Source organism: Camelus bactrianus, chromosome 6, assembly GCF_048773025.1.
Source record: "Camelus bactrianus isolate YW-2024 breed Bactrian camel chromosome 6, ASM4877302v1, whole genome shotgun sequence".
Taxonomy (NCBI): Eukaryota; Metazoa; Chordata; class Mammalia; order Artiodactyla; family Camelidae; genus Camelus; species Camelus bactrianus.
Window position 1 is genome coordinate 31,956,054 of NC_133544.1, and position 21,293 is coordinate 31,977,346.

The following is a 21,293-nucleotide window of genomic DNA, read 5'->3' on the forward strand; positions in this document are numbered from 1 at the left end:
TAAAAAATATTTTCTTGGTGCAAATGCAATACATGCCCATGACAAACAAATCAGAAAATACAGACAAGCAAAGAAAGGAAATTAAAAAAAAACCCACCTACAATCTCGCCCACCCAAAGACAACTTCTGTTAACACCCTCAACACCTTGACAACCAGCTTTTGCAGGAGACAATGTGCAGAGCTGGAGCCCAGGTTGTGTGTGTGGTGGAGAGGTAGGGGGACGAGGAGGCAGTCCTGGCATTTTGGTCTATGCTTGGGAGGAAGTGATAAGAAATCTCTTTGATGGGATTGGAAAGTATAGGGCTGAGGAAGAAGACAGAAGATCTCTCAGACCAGGCAGAGACAAGACACAGGCAGTAGTATCAGGAGACTAGCTGAACAGTGACATGATTAAAATAATCATAAGAGCAATAATAGCACACATTTGTTGAGAGCTTACCCTGTGTATGACATTGTGCTAAGCACTTCACATTCCATCATCTTATTTAATTCTTATAATCACCCCATGAAGCTTTTACCAAATCTCACCAACTTGTGTTTCTTCCAGTGTGCTCTATAGGCTACCTGCATCAGAATGCCCCAAGATGTTTGTTAGATCTCTTTGTCCCCATGGTTATGCCTCCAAGGTGTTCATTAGATCTTTTTGTCCCATTGTTTGATTGCAGATCATCTCTAGACTGAAATGCTTCAGGTCAGAGCCAAAAATGGGCATGCCCAAAAGATAACTGTAGAATAAGTAATGCCCAGGGCTGTCTTTTGAGTAACTTACAGCCTCATTCCCTTCCAAAAATGCTCCAAGGATGAGAGAGACTGAGCAAGAGCCCAGCCCAAGAGGCCTGTGGGCTCTACAAGCCTTCATTATCCTTGATTAATCCTCCTACAACACAACAGCCTAGAGACAGCTTTCAGCAGGAGGTGTGCTAGCCTCAGAGGCAGCAACCAGACAGTGTAGGTCAGTATGCTATACACTGGAAACTAACACAACATTGTAAATCAACTATACTTTAATTTAAAAAAAAAAAAAGCATCTGAGGATCCAGGGACAAAACCAAGACTGGGAGATCTGGGGGACAAGGGAAGCCTGAGAGAAAAGAGCCCAAAAGAGCCCACACCCTGGTGCTATCTCCTTGTAACTCCACATGACCTGAGCCAAGTCCTCTGGCATTTCTGGGCCCTTATCTTTATATTTTTATTTTTATTTTTTTATTTAAGTATAGTCGATTACAATGTGTCAATTTCTGGTGCACAGCATAATGTCTCAGTCATACATATATCTACATATATTCATTTTCATATTCTTTTTCATTAAAGTTTATTACATGATATTGAATATAGTTCCCTGTGCTATACAGAAAATACTTTTTAATCTATTTTTATATATAGTAGTTAATATTTGCAAATCTTGAACTTCCAAATTTATCCCTTCCCACTCCCTTTCCCCCAGTAACTATAAGATCATTTACTATTTCTGCAAGTCTGTTTCTGTTTTGTAGATGAGTTCATTAGTGCCTTTTCTTTTCTTTTTTTAGAGTCCACATATGAGTGATATCATATGACATTTATCTTTCTCTTTCTGGCTTACTTCACTTAGAATGATGATCTCCAGATCCATCCATGTTGCTGTAAATGGTATTATTTTATTTTTTATGGCTGAGTAGTATTCCATTTTATAAATATACCAAAACTTCTTTATCCAGTCATCTGTTGATGGCCATTTAGGTTGTTTCCATGTCTTGGCTATTGTAACTAGGGCTGCTATGAACATTGGGGTGCATGTGTCTTTTCAATTTAGAGTTCCCTCCGGGTATTTACCCAGCAGTGGGATTGCTGAATCATATGGTAAGCCTACTTTAAGTTTCTTGAGGAACCTCCATACTGTTTTCCATAATGGCTGCACCAAACTACATTCCAGCAGCAGTGTAGGAGGGTTCCCTTTTCTCCACACCCTCTCCAGCATTTATTGTTTATGAACTTTTGAATGATGGCCATTCTGACTGGTGTGAGTTGATACCTCAGTGTAGTTTTGTATCTGTAAAATTAGGGATTTGGCCTTAATGATCTCAAAGGTCCTTTCAGCCATGGGTGGGAAGATAGAATCTAAATCCAAGGGGTATATACTTCTGCTGCTCTTGTTTACCTCTGATGCAAGTCCCGAAGCCCAGGAACCCTAGTGCCACCTGAAGGACTGGGCAGATACAGGCTGACGGGGATCTCCAGGGCCATGAGAAGGGTGACTTCCACAGAGGAGGCAGGGAAGACCAGGAGCTGCTCCAGTCCTGGGTGGGAAGCCAGGGCCTCCCCACTCACTGGAAAACTCAAAGACCTTTCTTGTATGTTAGCTCATTTGAGTCTTCCCTCTCCCTAACAAGGTTAGTTATTTATGGTAGCCTCATATGTGTCCATAGGGCAGAGAAGAGAGAATGCTTATGGGAATGGAAACGTATTTTTAAGAACATCCAGGAACTCAGGGTAGGAAAGAGGCAGCCAGCTGGCATCACAGGCTCTTGATTCCAGGCTATGAGGTAGGTTTCTCAAGTTACCAGGAAAGTTTCTCCACCAGTGCTGAGGACCCACCTCCTTACTTCTCTGTATCCTACACTCACTGATTGGCTGGCTCCCACTCACCATAGAACCAGTCCTCCTATTGGGCTGAGTTCACACTGTCACCTCCAAGATACCTGTGACAAGGTAATTGTGATATTAATTCATTTGCTGTATTTTTCCATTGCCTTCTCTTTCCAAGCAGGCACTGCTAGTCCAGTTTTTTGTTTTTTCTTGCCTTAGGAATTCTTGCAGAGCAGAAGACAGAAGCTCCTTGAAGCTAATAGATCTTCCTTTCTGGGTAAAAGCCCTGTCTCATTGTGTCTCTCCAATATCATGCACATATCCAGAGGGAGAAGAGGAGTGATGGGTAGGGAAGGAATGCTTTGAAAGACAAGGAAAGAGAAAGAAGAATGATCAAGGACCAAAAAGATTAACAAACAAACTCAGATTATAAGAACCCATTCCAGGGTTCTGGGTAAGGGCCAGATCTCAGAGGACATGAGGCCTTACACAGTGAGTTTCCAATCTCAGCAAAGATTCCTAGGCTCCAAGGATGACTCAGAAACAGCAAATCACCAAAGCAGAAGAGACCTGAGGCATCAGAGGAAAACTCATTGTGGACGATGGGCTGATGAGTGAATTGGATGCCTCTATGCTTTCGCCCAATTACACAATCTTTCAGGGGATTGAGCCCCCAGAATGACAGACTAATCTGCCCACTGAACAGGACTGAGGGCTCAGAATCAGACTTATTTTGATAAAGGGCAAAAACACAGAGGAATACAATATCCCTAGCTCAGCTGGGTTGTAAAGTAAGAGTCACATCCTGACCTGCATAGAAGCATGAATGACCCCATTGTCCTGGCAAAGATACCAGTTACATCACCTTAATACCCAAATCTTACTAGCTCTAAGCTCCCACCTGCTCAGGTAGAAATTGCAGTCCTATGCTCTGTTGGTTAGGATGGTTTCGCCACAAGTAACAGAAAACCCAGATTCAAATTCAAACATATAAGGAAATGCAGTATCTCACTAATGGGAATTAGAAGTAGTGGATTCCAGGTGTCGTACAAGGAGTGCTCAAGGTGTAAAGGACCCAGGTTGTATTCATCTCTCTGTTTTGCTGTCCTCAAGATGTTGGCTTTGTCCTCTAGCTAGCTCCTTTTTTGGTAACAAGATATCTTCACCAGACACAGTAACATTCTGGGGAAGAAAAGCACTCTCCTCCCAAGTCTGCTTCTTAGAAACATGGAAGCTTTTTCCACAAGTCCCCTATAGAATTCATTTTATGTCTCATTAGCCAGAATTGGATACATTCCTGTTGTTAAACCAATCTCTAGCAAGGGGAATGGGATCACCAGAGTTGGCCTGAAGCTCAAGAATAGCATGTGAATGTCACTGAAGTCTCCTTTCCCAGGAGATTCTTCAGCAGAAACAGCCCCTTAGAGGAACATATGCCTGGGGAGATGGGTGACTCACACTCCATATGCCAGATACATCTAACTTCAGCTCTGGCTCAGCCAAGACCTCCAGCTTGTACCCTAGACTGTATCCTACCTTCTGCCTCCAGCAGAGTGAGGCTGGGCCACCAGCAACACACGCTGCACAAGGCATGGCAGCCACACTGGGAAAAGACTAGTTGTGCTACTTCTCTCAGAAGGAAATTGTGTATTTGTCATCATTGTTTCCCCTTCAGGTTATTCAGTACATTGATATTAACCCCATTTTACATAAAGGGAAACTGAGGTGCAGAGCAGTAAAATCGATGCTTAAGGTCACTCAGCTAGTTAAGTGGCAGAGCCAGAAACATTCTTTTTTTTTTTTTTTTGAGAGTTATGTTTTATTTGGCAGACATTTCTGAGGACTCAAACCCCTTCGAGCCTGGGATGACAGTCTCTCAGATGGCTCTGAGGGACTGCTCCGAAGAGGTAGGGGAGGAGCTAGGATATATAGATGCTTTACAACAAAGACCAGGTAGTTGGAACATTCAAAGATTACTTGTTAACAAGAAAACCAGACATCTCAAGTTAAGGAATTTAACGCTTTTCTATGTATGGGAGGAAACAAACATTTGGGCTCATTGAATTCATTCCTTTGACAAGCACCTAGCTATCTCAGGCCAGTATCCTGTCCTTTCTTATTCTGAGTCCCCTCAGAGTGCACCATTGTGAGTGGCTGCAGAGGCTGGGCTGCAGGCTTGTCTTCACTGGGGGCAGAAACATTCTTGAGAAAGTCTTTTTCTGGACATGTTTTTATTTCTTTGGGGTAAGTTCCTAAAAATTTAATTGCTCGTTCAGAGTATGTGCATGTCTTACAATGGGAAACTGCCAGATTGTTCTCCAGAACACTGTGTGAGTGTTCCAGTTGCTTCACATCCTATCAACATTTGATGTTGTCAGTATTTTAATTTCAGCTCTTCCAGTAGGTGTGTTTTGTTTTAATTTGCATTTCCCTGATGACTAGTGATGTTGAGCACTTTTTGATGTGCTTACCAACCATCAATATATATTCTTTCTTAACGTATCTGCCCATATTTTTTAAATTGGGTTACTTTTTTTCTTATTATTCAGCTATAGGAATTAATAACATTCCTCATTTTGCAAATACTTTCTCCCAGTCTGTGGTTTGCCTATTCATTTTCTTAAGGGTTCAGAAATGTTAAAGTTTAATGCAGTCTAGTAGATTGCTTTATTTTTCTTTTATGGTTTTAGTTTTCTCTAACTTGTCTAAAATAAACCTTTGTCTACTCCAAAGTTGTGAAGATATTCTCTTATGTTTTCTTCTAGAAGCTTTATAGTTTAGCTTTTACATTTAGGTCTTTGATCTATCTCAAACTAATGTTTATGTATGGTATGAAACAAGGGTCAAGTTCATTTTTTTAACATGGAAATCCAGTGTTCCAGCAACATTTGTTGAAAAGACTACCATTTTCCCGTTGAAGTGAGTTGGCAATGTTGCAAAAAAATTATTTAGCCATTTAAATGTAGGTCTTTTACTGGACTATTTTCATTGTTGATCTAAATGACTGTCCTTACCCCAATACCTTCCTCTCTTGGTTACTGTAGCTTTGTAGTAAGTTTTGAACTCAGATAGTTTGAGTTCCTCATCTTTGTTCTTTTTCAGTACTGTTTTAGTTATCCTAGATCCTTTGCTTTCCTATGCATTTTAGACTTTGCCAATTTCTACCAAAAACACTCTGTTAGGACTTTGGGCTTTCATTGAGGTAGGTAAGTGTAAAAGGAAAAACCTCCAGTTCTTTTATTCCTATGTAGGGAAAGCCCCTTACTATGTCTTTCTTCCCTGTGAGTCTCCTTTACTACTAACACAGGACAATTTACTTCTGACACTTCTGGTCACCAGATGTGTGTGGGGTTTTCCCCCCAACAACAAGCAAGTCTTGGACAGAAGCTGGGTGTCCTACAGTTTAACTTAATTCTGACACTATCAACCCAGAGATAGGTCAGATCTCACAAATAAGGACTCAGTCCACAAGACTGTCCCCTTTCCCCACTTTAGAATGCCAGCTGCAAGCTCAAGGTATTACCTCTGCTTCTGACCGACCAATAGTAGATCACAGGTTCTAGTGACCTCCTCCTAAGGTTCGATTAATTTGCTAGAACAACTCACAGAACTCAGGGAAGCACTTATGTTTACTAGTTTTTTAAGGATATGATAAAGGATACAGAGGAACAGCCAGATGAAGAGATACATAGGGCGAGGTCTGGCAAGGTCCTGAGCGCAGGAGATTCTGTCCTTATGGAGTTGGGGTGCGTCCCCTTCCCAGTGTGGATGTGTCTGCCAGCCTGGAAGCTCTCTGAACCCCCTACTATTGGGATTTTATGAAGGCTTCAATTATCAATTATTAACTCCATTTGCAGCCCCTCTCCCCTCTCTGGAGAATGGGGACCATGGCTGGAAATTCCAAGATTCTAATCATGGCTCAGTCTTTCTGGTGACCAATCCCCATTAAGGAGCCATCCAGGAGCCAACCCAGAGTTGTTTTATTAGAACAAAAAATCTCTTAGTGTTCCTACAACTTGGGAATTAAAAGGGTTTTAGGAGCTCTGTGCCAGAAACTGGGGGCAAAGACCAATACATATATTTTCCAATATCTCACAGTAGGATTTTGAAAGAGATGAAGGCAAGGTGCTCCAATTTGTGGGAACAACATCAGCCCAAGTGAAAAGGTTTTCTGTGTAGGGGAGAAGGAGGCCATGAGACTGGCAGGGTCAAATGAGGTCAAATAGTGAAGGGGCTTGAATCCTAAAGACTTAGGACTTCTTCCCACTGACAATGGAGAAATGCTAAAGGGTCTTTGAGCAGGGGAGTGATGAAGTAACACTGGGGAGAAAAGGTGACCTCTTGGGAAATTTTTGGTTAAGGTGGGTTAACTCCTCCCATCTGTACAATATGGAGTTTGAACCACATGTTTTCTGAGGTCCCTTGCAGCCCTGATGTTTTGGAATTCATTGGTCCAAAAAGGGGATATTGAGGCAGGAGCAATAATAGCCTTCAGCCTGTTAGGGTCAGGGCAGAGACCCCCAAATTCTTAGTCCAAGATTTTGATCCAACCAGTGGGTCAGATTTCTAGGGGAGGGTTGGTCATCAAATGCCTAGTAGCTTGTGAAGTGGAGGTTTGAGGAAGATGGGGAATAAGTGCCTCCTCTTTCCTCATGGATAATCTGTGTAGAAATAACAATTTTTTGCCTCCCTCCCCATGACTGCCTCCTCCCTCCCCATGACTTCTTCCTCCCTCCCCACAGCTGCTCCCTCCCTCCTCATGACGGCTTCCTCTCTGCATTGTTGACAGGCATCTCTCCTCCCATGCAGTGGCGGTACTCCTCAGGATTTTGTCCTGGGCCCCATTCTTCTCTCAGTTTCCCTGAGTGATCTCGTGTACTCCTGCACTCCACAAATATTTATTGAGTACCCACTGTAAGTCAGATGAGGCACTGATCTAAGCCCTGAGGGTAAATTAAGTCCCTGTTCTCATGGATTTGACATTTGCCAATGGTGTGGATTCCATCCGGATACTGGTGACACATAAATCTGCCTCCAGCCCAGATCTCTCTCTTTTGCCTGCTTGGTCTGCTTGGCTATTCCACATACACCTCAAACTCAGTATTTCCAAAACTGAGTTTTCATCCTTCGCCCCCCTCCAGCTTTTCCTCCTGTCCCAGTTACACAAGCCAGAAAGTGCTCAGCCTCGTTGTTTATCATCATCTTTGATTCTTCACTTTCTCTCTCCTCCTATATGTAATCTGTAACCAAGTCCTGTTAATTATACCTTCTGATCCTCCAAAATACCTCTGAAATCTACCCACTGCTCTCCATACCCAGCACCATCACTCTAGGCCAACATCCACTCTCCCTTGATCTTCAACAGGTCCCTCTAGTCTGGACCACTTCCATGCCCCATCCCACCTTCAATACATTGTCCACACTGTGGCCAGAGCCATTTTCTGATATAACTCTGATCACGTGACCTCCCGAGTTAAACCTTTAACATGGTGCAGAGAGCTCCTGCTCACCTGTCAGTCTCTCCCCACTACCCGCTCTACCCACCACTACTCTTCTGTTGCATTAACTTTTTTCTCTCAGTGCCCTGGGTGTGCCATGCTCCTTCACTCCTCTAAGCCTCCCTCAGCCTGAAACTCCTGATCCCCTTCTCCTGGCTAACTTACTCCGGTCTTAGCTTAAATGTTACCTGGAACATGTTCCTTAAAATCTCTAGTCTGTGGTAGGTCCCTTCCTCTGTACTTCAGTGCCCCCCTGACCTATTCCCCCCATTGTATTTTCTGATTTGTTACTCTCCATGTCCTTCCTTCCGTTAGACTCTAAGCCACAGGAAGGCAGGGAAAGTGCTGCATCACCCATGTGTTGCCGTACTCCCAGCCTTTAGAAAGTACCCATCAACACGTATCTGTCAAATGGATAAAAAATTTCTTGTCCTCCTCCTCCTGCTTTCTAAATTCAGACATTGCTTAAGATTCCTGTTTCTGAGCTTTGCTCAGTATCGTTCTTTATATTTCATTGATTCCTATGATTTCAACGCTCAGGTATGTGTGAAGAAGTTTCTAGTCTACTGCAGGCTGGTGTCTCTCAGCTACAAATCTGCATTTCCAACATTATGCTAGATGTTTACACTTGTAGGTTTTTTCATCATCTCAGATAAAGGATATAAAACATTAAAAGCATGCAAGGATATGTATTCAAGGATGTGTAAGGCATCATTGTCTATAATACTGAAAAACTGGAAACAACCCAAATGCCCATCAAAAGAGAATTGGTAAATAAATTACAATACTACTACAGAGCCTTAGAAAGACTAAAAAGACTTATATATTAATGTGAAAAGATATCCTTGATAATACTGTTAAATAAAAAGGAGGTTTCAGAATGATAAACATAGTTTCATCTTATTCAGTTATTCCACATGCATTTATTGAACACCTGCTATGTGCCAGTTATTGTTCCAGGTGCTGGGGATGTTCAAAGAACAAGATAGTGCTTGTTCTCAGACAGCTTTCTAGACAGACAATAAAGTAATATACATATATATAATAAAACATCAGATAATAATAAGTGCCATGCTATTTTAGGTAGGATGGTCAGGGAAGGCCCTTCTAAAACAGTAACATTTGAACAGACACCTGAATAAAGTGAGGGTAGGAATCTTGTGAATATTTAGGGAAAGGGCATTCCAAACAGAAGGATCAGCCATCACAGGCCTGTAGCAGTGACAAGTTTAACTGGTTCTAGAAGCAGCAAGGAGTCCCCGGCTGCAAAGGAAAGTGGAGGGGAGAGTGGTGGGACATGGGGCCACAGAGGGTTTGCAGCCCATTCTAAGTGTGATGGAAAGCCAGTCTTTGGAGGTGTGTCTATTACAAGATGTTAATGTTTCATTGAAAAAAGTTTTAAAAATATACACCAAACTTTATCAAAAAATATTTCCAGGACATGAGATTACAGGAGACTTCCATATTCAAAACCATACCCTTTGTAGTGTTTTATAGTGAGCATGTATTAATTTGGTAATCAGAAAAAGAGATGATGATTTTTAAAATTTGTGCATACCCTTTGGCTCATCAACTCTCTTCCAAGAAACACATCCTTTAAAAAAAAATTGGTTAAGTTCACAAAAGTGTGTGTATAAGGATGTTCATTATAGTATTATTTATAATACAAAAAAATGGAAATAAATGTTTGTCAATAGAGTATTGATTAAATAAATTATGGTAAAATTATACAATGAAATTATAGGAGCCCTGACAAATTGTGTCATAGAATATTACCCCAGGCCCAATTCGTTCAATTCCCAACTCTCTGAAACCTAAAATGTTTAGGCACCCTGCCTAAAATGACCTCTTCTTCCTTGAAACCTGTATGTGTGTGTTGTCTGCAGCAGTCCTGTGGCCCTTACCTGGTACTATTTCATCATGGAACAACAACTTTAGTTCACACTTGGCTCCCCATGAGCTGTGCTAATGGAAGGAGGGCAGGGATAGAACAATTCCAAACAATAGACCATTCATTCCTTGGTAAATGCATCGCAGCATTTATTTTGCAGTGGATTCACCTTCCTAACTAGCTTTCCTTATCTTAATATTGAAAAGTAATGAGCATCTCCAGGCACACACATAGGTAGCAGGGGCACGAGACCCAGAAGACTGAAGAGTGAAGTTCCCCTGGGTAACCCCAGAGTGGATGGCAAGCACTGGGGTCCAGAGAGTTGTCAGGGCCCTTCCCCTGCACAATCACCTACTTCCTCTTCACCAAGAGACCAGAACAACCCCTCTTCTCAAGCTTCTGTGACTCTTGCCTTTGGCTTGCAAGGCTGGGCTCCCTGCCCTTGGTTCCTGAGCCTCTCCTCCTGGTCTGTGCTGGGCAGTGAAACAGCCGCTGGTGAGTCATTCAGGGCCTTCTTTCTCCTGGTCCATTCTGCTTCCCCGCCTCATGGCTGACTCACCAGCTCCCACAGAGGCCTGGACACATTCCTTCCACCCACCTCACAGTGGCCTCCTCAGGGAGGGGCAGACATCACTGGGGAGAGAGGCCACATGAACTTACTTATCCCACAGCCATCCTAAACCGAGCTTCCTTTGCTTCCACAAAGGCTCACTGTGGACGTCTCTTCCTCCCAGCATCCCGGAGAGGCAGGCAAGGTTTCCTTCCATGTGGGGCAATTGAAGGGGCCAGAAAGTAATACCTCTCTTCCCTACCAAGTCCTCTGCCAGCTGATGACTTGTGAGTTACAAATGAATTAAAAAATGAAAGCCATATTTATCACTGATAAGCACTGACACTGGTGAATATGCTTCTGTCTTAGGGCCATGTAATTCTGAAGCCCAGAAGGGCTCTCTCCATGGATGGTCAGCCTCTTAAACTTTTCTGTATTGATCCCAAAGTGGATTTTTTGGGTGTCCTGGTTCAGCTCCCTCTGCATTAGCTCAGCAACTTTTGTTAGAAAAAAAAGAGAGAGAGATGGAAAAAGGGAGAGAGAAAGGATTTGGGGTTTTGCAGAAATATTTGCCTTTGAAAATTCCCAGGGAGGGGGGAAACTATTGTTAAAATCTATCTTTTTTCCTTTGTTTCTCTCTCTCTCCTTCCTTTCTTTCCCTCCTCGCATCGCTATCTCTCTTTCCCCATTTTTCAGCTCAGCCCACAAGTCCTCTCCTTCCCCTCTTGGATTCCTATCTCATCTCCCCACCGCAGAAGGGAGCTGGGAGTGGCTCTAAAAGGAGATGAGGTGCTGTAATGTCCTGCAGATGCCTCAAGTCTCAGACAGACCCAAGGAACTAGCACTCTTGTCTCTTGTCACCCAGCTTCTGCACCATCCCGTGGTCCCACCAGCCTCTGAAAAGAAAGAACACTAGTTTCTTATGAACTCCTTAGAAGGCAGTATTCATAGCCCCACTGGCTGAAGTGCTAATGATCAGCTGTTTTCATGAGCAAGATGATATGATGCCTTTCAAAGTGGGATCTGGGACTCCAGAGCTTAAACAAACAAACATCAATAACAACAAAAATTCCTCATTCCAGAGTCCCTTTGTTCTGCTAAACAAAGATTTAGATGCCAGGCTCCATGCCTGGGCAGAAACCGGAAGGTGAGGAGGCTCCCACCCCTGCTCTTGGGGAGTTCACAGTCTTGCTTCTCTTCCAGAAAACACCAGCAGAATAAAGCCGCCTTTTGGAGATGGTCTCCTTTCTACCTCAACCTCCAAGAGATACGGCAACTCTGCTTCCTCTCAGAGTCATAAACGTTCTGAATGTGAAGGGTCCTTAGGCATCTCTTTTTCAGAGATGAAAACTGAGGCCCAGAGAGGAGCATTGTCCTAAGCAGGTCACACAGCTGGTGGCTGTGTTGAGCTGGGGCCCGTTTCCTGTTCCCCACGTCACCCTGCCTCCAGGGCATTCCTTTGAGCTAATGAGCTAGGTAGAATCCATGACAGCTTGTGAGCTTGTCCTGATTGTTCCTTCCTCTTGGGAGTTGTCCAGATAAACCTCCCCAGCATGCTGAAAGGCTCACCTCCCAACCTGGAAGGACGGGAGTTCTCTATGAGGATCAGAGCCAAAGCAACTCGGTCAAGTTAGCACTGATACCTTCGAGCTCTCTGCACAAGTTATTAATACAATTGTCTCCTGCCCTATGGCCACAGCCCTCCACATGCCCAAGGGATTCTGGGCCCTTAAAAATCATCCAGTCCAGGGTTTTCAAGCTAATGGTCCCGACTCATTAACTGGGTGACAAAGTCTAATTCTTAAAAGAAAGAAAAGAGTAGAAAATATCAGAATACATTATATTTGTGGTAACAGAATTCTCAGATGACCTCCCCAATGACCTTATACAATCCACTCCCTTTGAGTATGGGCGGGACCTGTGAATATAGTGGGATATCACTCCCAAGATTATGACAGTTAAATAGCAAAGGAAGGGATTTCGCAGAATAATTAAGGTTCATAATGCAGAGCAAAAAAAAAAAAAAAAACACAAAAAACAAAACTGCCTGCTATTCCAGTAAACAAGGAATGCTGCCCAACATCAAGCAGTTAGCCACTGCAGCCTTTCAATGGTGAGCCCTGAGGGGAATTCAGGACGGAAAAAACCCAGGATACTGGCCCTAGAGAGTTCATATGCATATCTAAGAAATCACTGGTAACGATCCCAGACTCTTCTATCCTCCCGCACACTGAAAAGCACTAAAATCATTAACTTGAGATGTCTGTTTTCTGTGACTAGCAGTAATCTTTTGATGTTAGACTACATGTTTTTTTCTTTTTTTTTTCCAGCAAAAAACATATATTCTGTCTCTTCCCTTACCTCTTTCAAATAGTTCTTCAGAGCTATCTGAGAGGCTGTCTCCCAGGCTACAGTTCTCAGTACGGTCCCTGCATAAAAACATAACTCACAACTTTTAGATTGTATGTTTTTCTCCAGTATTGTCAATTCTGCATATTGTCTTCAGATAAAAATCAGTTGACTTTGAAATAATCAAACAAGAGATTATCCTGGATGGGCCTGACCTAATTATGTAATCCCTTTAAAAGAGAGATTCTCCTTCTGGCCTTGAAGAAGAAGCAAGAATTCTACAGCTATAAGAAAATGAATTCTGCCAACAACCACATGAGCTTGGAAGAAGACCCTGAACTGCAGGTAAGAAGGCAGCCCCAGCCAACACCTTGACTGTAGCCTGTGAGACTTTCAGCAGAGCATTCAGCTAAGCTATGCCTGAACTCTGACCCCATGAAAACTGAGATAATAAATGCATGTTGTTTTAAACCGCTGCATTTGTAGTAATTTTTAACACAACAGAAAACTAACATAATCCTCATAATAGGGATAAGTATTATATTATGCAACTTTGTTTAGTGATAGATAGAGAGATAGAGAGATAGACAGAGAGATAGATAGATAGATAGATAGATAGATAGATAGATAGATAGATAGATATAGAGATATGTAAGTATTAGACCATGGTATAAAAAGCATTTTTTTCTGTTTTGAGATGTGACCAAAATGTTGAAAGTCACTGATCTACTCACACAGTGATTTATCCAAGGTCAAGCAGCGATTCGCAGACAAATCAAAACTAGAATCCAGGTCTCCCCGGTCAATATTCCCTCCATCCTACCACACTGCTCAGTGTTGTTAGGAAATGAAACTGAGCAGGACCCTGTAGGGCCCTCCAGAGTACAAGGGCCTTTCCGTATCCCCATTTCTTGTTTGTAGGAAAAGGTTTCAGCCTCCTAGACCTTCCTTGAGTTCCAAAGGGCAGATTCAAGCAGTTACTAACTAGGGAAGTGAGCAAATGCAGAAACAAAGGGAAAGCAGTCAAAAAATAATAGTGCAGGACAAAACAAAGTCCTTTACATAACAGTCTAATACATATCTTTGAGTTCTTCTGCAGCAGCTAAGGCCTCCATCCAGGTGGAGGATGGTGACTCCATGCTGAGACCCCAGACTGGCTGGAACCAGGAGGTTAAGATTGCGATTCCTGGAACACCACCCTCTTACCTCACCACCAACCAATCAGAAGAAAGTCACACATCCTGCAGCCCTCACCCCAAATGTTACCTTTAAAAACTCTTCTCTGAAAACAGTTGGGGAGTTTGGGTCTGTTGAGCACAAGCCACCCATTCTTCTTGCTTGGCCCTGCAATAAACTTTTTTCTGTTCCAAAATCTGATGTTTCAGTTTATTTGGCCTCACTGTGTGTCAGGCACATAAACTTGGGTTTGACAATAGTAAATATCCAAGAGAAATCTAAATGTATGTCCTACAAAAACTTGTACAAAGTGTTATTCATAAGAGCCAAAATATGGAAGCAACCTAAATGTCCACCAACTGATAACTGGATAGTTACAAAATGTGTTATCTCCATACAATGGATTCCTACATAAAAAGGAATGAAGTTCTGATTCATACAATAACATGGATGAATCTTGAAAACATTATGGTAAGTGAAAAAAGCTAGTCAGAAAAGACTATGAATTGTATAATCCCATTTACATGAAATATCCAGAACAGACAAATTCGTAGAAACAGAAAGTAGATTCGTGGTTGTCTGAGGCTGGAGCCAGGATGAGGGCTGCAGCAGGAATGGGGAATGACTGCTAATGAGTACAGACTTTCTTTCAGGGGTGTTAAAAATACTCTCAAATTAGATTGTGGTGATGGTTGTACAACTCTGTGACTGTACTAAAAACCGCTGAACTGTAAACTTTAGGTGAATTTTATGGTATGTGAAATCTACCACAATTAAACTGTTAAAAAAAAAAAAGAAAGAAAGAAAGAAAAGAAAAGAAAAGCGAAAAAAAGAAAAAGCAGTCCAGCTACCCTACTGGAAAGACATATGGAGAGACTGCATGGAGAGAAGAGGCCTGGAACTACATGGGGGAGGGATGGGCTCTGCTGTCCCAGCATCCAAATAAAGCCTCTCAACAACCCCAGCCCCAAAGACACCAGCTGTGCTAGGGAACCCAGGCAAGAGCAGCAGCAGAACTGCACAGCTGAGCCCTGTGCAAGATAACAGCACAGACCTTGTTTCAAGCCACTAAGCTGTGGGACAGTTTGTTATACAGCAAGAAATAACCAAAGCAGCCATTTGGGAAAAGATACCATAGACCCCAAATGGATCAAAGAGCTAAATATAAAAACTGAAACAGCACAAGTATTAGAAGAAATTATGGGTAAATTCCTCTACAGCCTGGGTATGGGGAAGTTCTTTCTAATTAATTCTCAAAGCAAAAATGCAATAAAATAAAAAATTGATAAATTTAAATACTTAAAAAATAATTAAGCTTTTGCAGGGCAAAAACTCCATAAACAATTTTTTTTTAAAAATGGACAAATTTAGAGAAAATGTTTACAATATATATCATAGATAAAGCACCAAAATTTCTAATAAATACCTTTTTAAAGTTGAAAGGAAACTTTAATCCTGTATAAAAATGGGCAAAAGATATGAATAGAAAATTAACAACAACAACAAAAATATAAAACTCATCTTTAAACATGAAGAGATGTTCAACCTAACTAATAATAAGATAAATGCAAATTAAAACTATACAGATACAGCATTTCTTATTCATCAGATTGGCAAAAAATCTAATCTTGATTATATACTCCACTAGTGAAACAAGAGAAATGGGCACTTATATATTACCCATAGAAATAAAAATGAAGATAAATTCGGTAATATCTAACAAAACCATGGCTAAATTCACCTTTTGACCCAGTAATCCCACTTCTAGAAATTTTCCTTGAAGATACACCTCCAATAATTTAACAATATTCATGCACTAGGTTGCTCATGTAACATTATTTGTAATTTCAAAAATTATTAATATCTTAAATACCCAAACAGAAAAGACTCATTAAATAAATGATGGAGTTTGGTTAAAGAACTATGAAGAACTATAAAAAAGACTGTAGAAACTCTATATGAACTGATTTCCAGAATATAGTAAATAAAAAATGCAAAGTGCAAAGAGTTATATATAATATGCTTCTGTCTAAAAGACAAAGGGAATAAGAAGACATATGTATCTGCTTAATTTTTAAACATACACACATACACACACACACACACACAAAGGATAAATCAGAAAACAATGAAGTGGATTATCTACAGGAGATGAGGGTATGGGTTAAAGGGATAAGGGAGTGAGGACACTCCTTTGGGTACACTTCTTTGTATTTTTTAAGTTTTTGAAGCATATTAATGCTCTACTTATTCAAAAATAAAATTTAATAAAGAAGAATGGGAGGAAATCAAAGCGTTAATGCAAACAAGAGCAAATAAATCCAAGCATGCCCACTGTTGTCTCTTAGTTCCAAACCCACCCTCTCATACTCTGCTTTTTCATGCTGGAGCCAAGACTCTGCAAACCACATTTCCACTTTGCTGTGTCTCTGTTGGGCTCTGCCTATCAGAGCCTTGAGTGGGAGCTGCACGGTGGGAGGAGGCAGCCAGGACCTGTTCCTTCCTGTTTGCCTCTCTGGTGGCAATTCCTGTGCATCTCACTCCAGCAGCTTCTTCACCACAGCAGCTGCAGTTCCTTTTCATAGCAGCAGTGAAACGCAGCTTACAGTTTTTCCAACACTTGCAAAAGCAGCCTCATTACACCACTTCCGAGACACCAATCAGCAGGTACCCCCTTCTCAAGCTCTAGTTTCCAACTCTACAGGCCCCTTCCTAGGAACTCATAGAAACCAGCCCCAGTAAAGTGTCCTCTTTCCCCCAGAGGAGGTCTGAGTTTCAACTCCACAGGTCCCTTCTTCTAAGTTTCTAAGTTTTAAAAATTCAAATTCCTCCTTTTATTCTCTGAACACTAGGGGTGAGGACTGTCTCCTATAGTGTTACCACGGAAAACCTAGAGCAGCAGTTCTTAAAGAGTGTTTTGTGGATCCCTGTGGAGGATCCTTGAGGCCTTTCAGTGGATCAATGAGGTCAAAAATATTTTCGTAATAATAATGACATTCTTTTTCTTTTCATTGTGTTGACATTTGCATTGATGGTGTGAAAGGAGTGCTGAGTAAAACTGCTGGCCTTTGTGAAGTAAGCCAGAAAGAAAGAAAAATACCACATGGTATCACTTATATGTGGAATCTGAAAAAAAAAAAAAAAAAAAAGCCAAAAGAAATTATTTACAAAACAGAAACAGACTCACATAGAAAACAAACTGATGGTTACCAGAGGAGGAAGGGAGTGGGAAGGGACAAACTGGGAGTTCAATTTGCAGATACTAACTAATACATATAAAAGAGATAAACAACAAGTTTATACTGTACAGCACAGGGAACCATATTCAATATCTTTTAGTAACCCATGGTGAAGAATAATATGAGAACGAATGCATGTATGTTCCTATGTGACTGAATATTGTGCTGTACACCAGAAATTGACACAACATTGTAAACTGACTGTACTTCAAAATAAAAATGTATTTTTTTAAAAAACTGCTTGCCCTTTAGAGTAAATAAATTCAGTACCAGGCTAGCAATCATTGCATTTTTCACCACTATGTACTTTCAAGAAAAAAAAAATCCAGTTATACTTAAGAATTACTCTTGATAAAGCAGTAAAATTAGTAACATTATTAAATCACGATCCTTAGGTTCAAATCATTTCAATATTCTTATGGTAATTGTGAAACACTTGTGCTGCAGAGTAAAAGGTCGTTTTAAGGACCAGCACTTGTGCAATTGTTTAAGTTGTTAGCTGAACTAGCCACGTTTTTTTACTGAACACCATTTTTGCTTGAAAGGACAACTGACAGACAAACTATGGTTATTCAGACTTGGGCATTTAGCAGACATTTTCTCAAAAATGAACAAAGTAAACCTGTCACTTCAAGGAAAACAACTGAGAGTGTTGGCTGCCAATGATTAAAATTTGAACTTTTAAGCTAAATTTAGAAATTTGGAAAACATGCATCTGCCGTGTGAGCTTGACGATTTCCAATCCTTAAAAAATTTTCTGATGAAATTGGTAGTGATATTAACAAATGTGAAGTTTTTTGAATAATGTGTAATGAAATACGTCAGCATTCAAAGTATTTGCATTACTCAGGCAACTGATGTTTTCCAATGACCAATGTGTAGGATTACAAAATCATGCATAGGTAAAAGATCCATTCAAACCACAAGATAGACCAATGAATTTTAATAGAACATATTAACAAAATTTTTTTAGACACAGTTTCAGATTCCACGTTGCAACCAATCTTTAAGAAACTACCATTTGTCAAGTTTTGGTGTAATATCAAAAAATATAATCATAATTATCTGAAAAGTCTATTAAAATATTCCTCCCTTTTCTAACTGCATACCAGTGTGAGGCTGGATTTTCTTCATATGCTTTGACTAAAACAACGTATCACAATAGATTGAATGCAGAAACAGATATGAGTAGGCAGCTGACTTCTGTTAGGTCAGACATTAAAAAGATTTGCAAAAATTCCAAATAATGCCACTCTTCACACTATATTCTTTGTATAGTTGTTTCTCATAAAAATATGTTATTTGTGTTAACATGCAATGGGTTTGATGTTTTTATTTTCAGCTTTGATATATAACTGACATATAAGTTTAAGGAGTACAACATGATGATCTGATACACATATATATTGCAAAAGATTACCACAGTAAGTTCAGTTAATACATCATCACCTCACATAGTTACCATTGTGTGTGTGTGTAGTAAGAACTTTTAAGATCAACTCTCTTAACAATTTTCAAGTATACAAAACAGTATTGTTAACTATCACTATGCTATACGTTAAATCACTACATGTTCATCTTATAACTGGAAGTTTGTACCTTATAACTGGAGCATTTTGGTTTCACTCCTATGACCATCTTTTGCCCTAACCATTTTCCCCATCTACCTTGCCTGTTACTTTTAAATGAATTAAAAATATATATTGTAAAAAAGAAAATTCTCAGTTTTAATTTCTGACACTGGTGATAAATACTACTGGCTTTAGCGAACATAAAATCTCCTTGGAGTCCTCAATGAATTTGTAAAAGTATTTAAAAAAAACCAAAAAACTCCTGAAACCAAAAAGTTTGGTTATTGCTGCCTTGGAGGTTTTTTGTTTTTTTTTTTTTTTCCTTTAAACTGTTCAGGTACCTACTTAACAACTTAATACCTAATTAACAAATATTTATATTAAATTCTCTCTGTTAAATTAACTTATGTGGTTTATACCCCCGATTGGACCCTGACAAATATACAAATGAATTTTAAATGTATAACATAACCATCTAGTGAAAAAAATCTTGAACTTTTTTTAGTAAGTTTATTTTTTATAGTAGTATAGTAGCAATTTTGAAACTACTGGGCACCTGAATATATATATGTTGATGTTGTTGGAGAGTGTTCTTACATGGAAGAGAGGAGATTCAATTGTGTGATAGGTTGGATTGGAATTGAATGTGTTAACGTGAACTTACGACTTCTAAAATCCAAACGCTCACACACTTCCACAACCACCACTATTGCTGTCAAGGTACAAAACATTCCATCACCCCCCAAATTTCTTCTTGTGTCCCTTTTCAGCTAATCCCCTATACCACTCTTACCTCCAGGGAAACTCTGTGTCTTTCTTAGCTGGTTGTTAAAGAATTCTCCATATCATTGGTTTTCATCCATTTGATTATAATATGCCTTGGTGTGGTTTTCTTTGTGTTTATCCTGCTTGGGGAAAGTTGAATTTCTTGAATCGGTAGGTTAAAATTGGAAAATTTTTCAGCCATTATTTTTTCAGAAATGTTTCTACTTCTCCTTTTATTATTCCCATTATATGTATGTTACACCTTGTGATGTTTTCCCATGGGTCTTTAAACCTTTGTTCATTTTTGTTCATTTTTTTTTCTTTGTGTGCTTCAGTTTGAACAGTTTCTGTTGCAATGTCTTCAATGTCACTGATATTTTCCCTTGCAGTGCCTAATTTTTCATTTAAGATGTTGCATTTTTCAGTTCTAAAAGTTCCATTTGGTTCCTTTTTATAGTCTACATTTCTCTCTTCATTATCATTATGCTTTCCTTTAAATCCTTGAGCATATTTATAACAGCTGTTTTAAGAGTCTTACCTGCCACCTGCAGTATCTCGCTCATTTCTTGACTTTCTCCTCCTCCTCCCCCTCCTCCTTTTTTGCATGTTAAGTAACTTTTTAGTAGATACAGGACAATATAAATGTTATACTGTTGAGGGACTGATTTTTTTTCTCTGTCTTCCTTCCAAGAGTTTTGAATTTTGTTTTGGTGACCAGTTTAAGTCTTTTATGGATCATTATGATTCTTTTGAGGCTTGTTTGCAAGCTTTGTTAGGGCTAATATAGAGTAACCTTTACTCTAGAGCTATTTTGATCTCACTCTTAAGGCCAGGCTTTCCTGCGGTCTTTTCTGAATATCCCAGATGTTCAGTGAGGTCTCGTTATTCTACCTGGTTAGAGCTCAGTAACTTCCAACTTTCTACAAGCTTCTGGAAGTGTTCAGTCTGCAGCTCCTCACTACTTGTTCTTCCCCCAAAGTTGTTCTTTGTCCAGACTCATAGAGCCTATGCATGTTTCCTAGTATTCAGTCAAATTCTTATGAGAACTCTTGTAAAGCTTTCTATAGGTCTTTCTCTGTGTGGTTCCCTCCTCACTGATTCTCTCTGGCAAATTCCAGTTGCCTCAGCCTCCCCTGGTCTTTGTCTCCTCAACTCAGCAAGACTCCTACGTTCTGCTTGTTTCCCATCCCTGGGCTGTGGGCTGGAATGTGCTTCTAAGCAGAAAGTTGGGGGCAATTTAGGGATCACCTCATTTGTTTCTGTTCTCTCAGCAAATGTCTGAAGTTTGTGAAAACAGTTGTTTATACACTTTGTCTAGTTTTTTAAGTGTTAGAGCTGGTCCAATATTTGCCTGCTTGGTTTTTGATCATATGAATTGACATATACTCTTTGTCTACTTCTGGGCAGTTCCACCTGATCCTCCATCTCCATATGCATATAAAAGAAAATAAATGCTTAAAGCCAAATATCCTGAATTTTAGTCCTTTAGGACTAAATCCTGATGGTCTGTGAGCCCTGCTCTATCTTAGCCTCATAAAATTAAATGAGGATTACAGGCAGCTAATCACAACCCCCAGTGCTAAAGGATATACCCTCCAGATACTTCCAAAAGATCAGAGGGCACCTTTTTTTTTTTTTAATCAAAAGCCCTTTTTTCATAGATAGGTGTAAATTAGCATAGAAAAAGA

At 40.2% G+C, this 21,293-nt stretch overlaps 1 long non-coding RNA gene across 2 annotated transcripts in view; it reads left to right on the forward strand.

Moving 5' to 3' along the window:
* The window catches only part of LOC123618859 (uncharacterized), a 31,656-nt gene extending 17,450 nt beyond the window's left edge, over positions 1-14,206 (forward strand). Inside the window, exons 1-3 of one of the 2 annotated variants that reach the window (XR_006727327.2) lie at positions 1,439-2,843; positions 13,094-13,199; positions 13,954-14,206. This is a non-coding gene — a long non-coding RNA (uncharacterized LOC123618859). Of the gene's footprint in view, positions 1-1,438; positions 2,844-13,093; positions 13,200-13,953 lie in introns of those variants that run through there. The other variant, XR_012507274.1, reaches the window with a different exon arrangement.
* Positions 14,207-21,293: the final 7,087 nt, after the last annotated feature.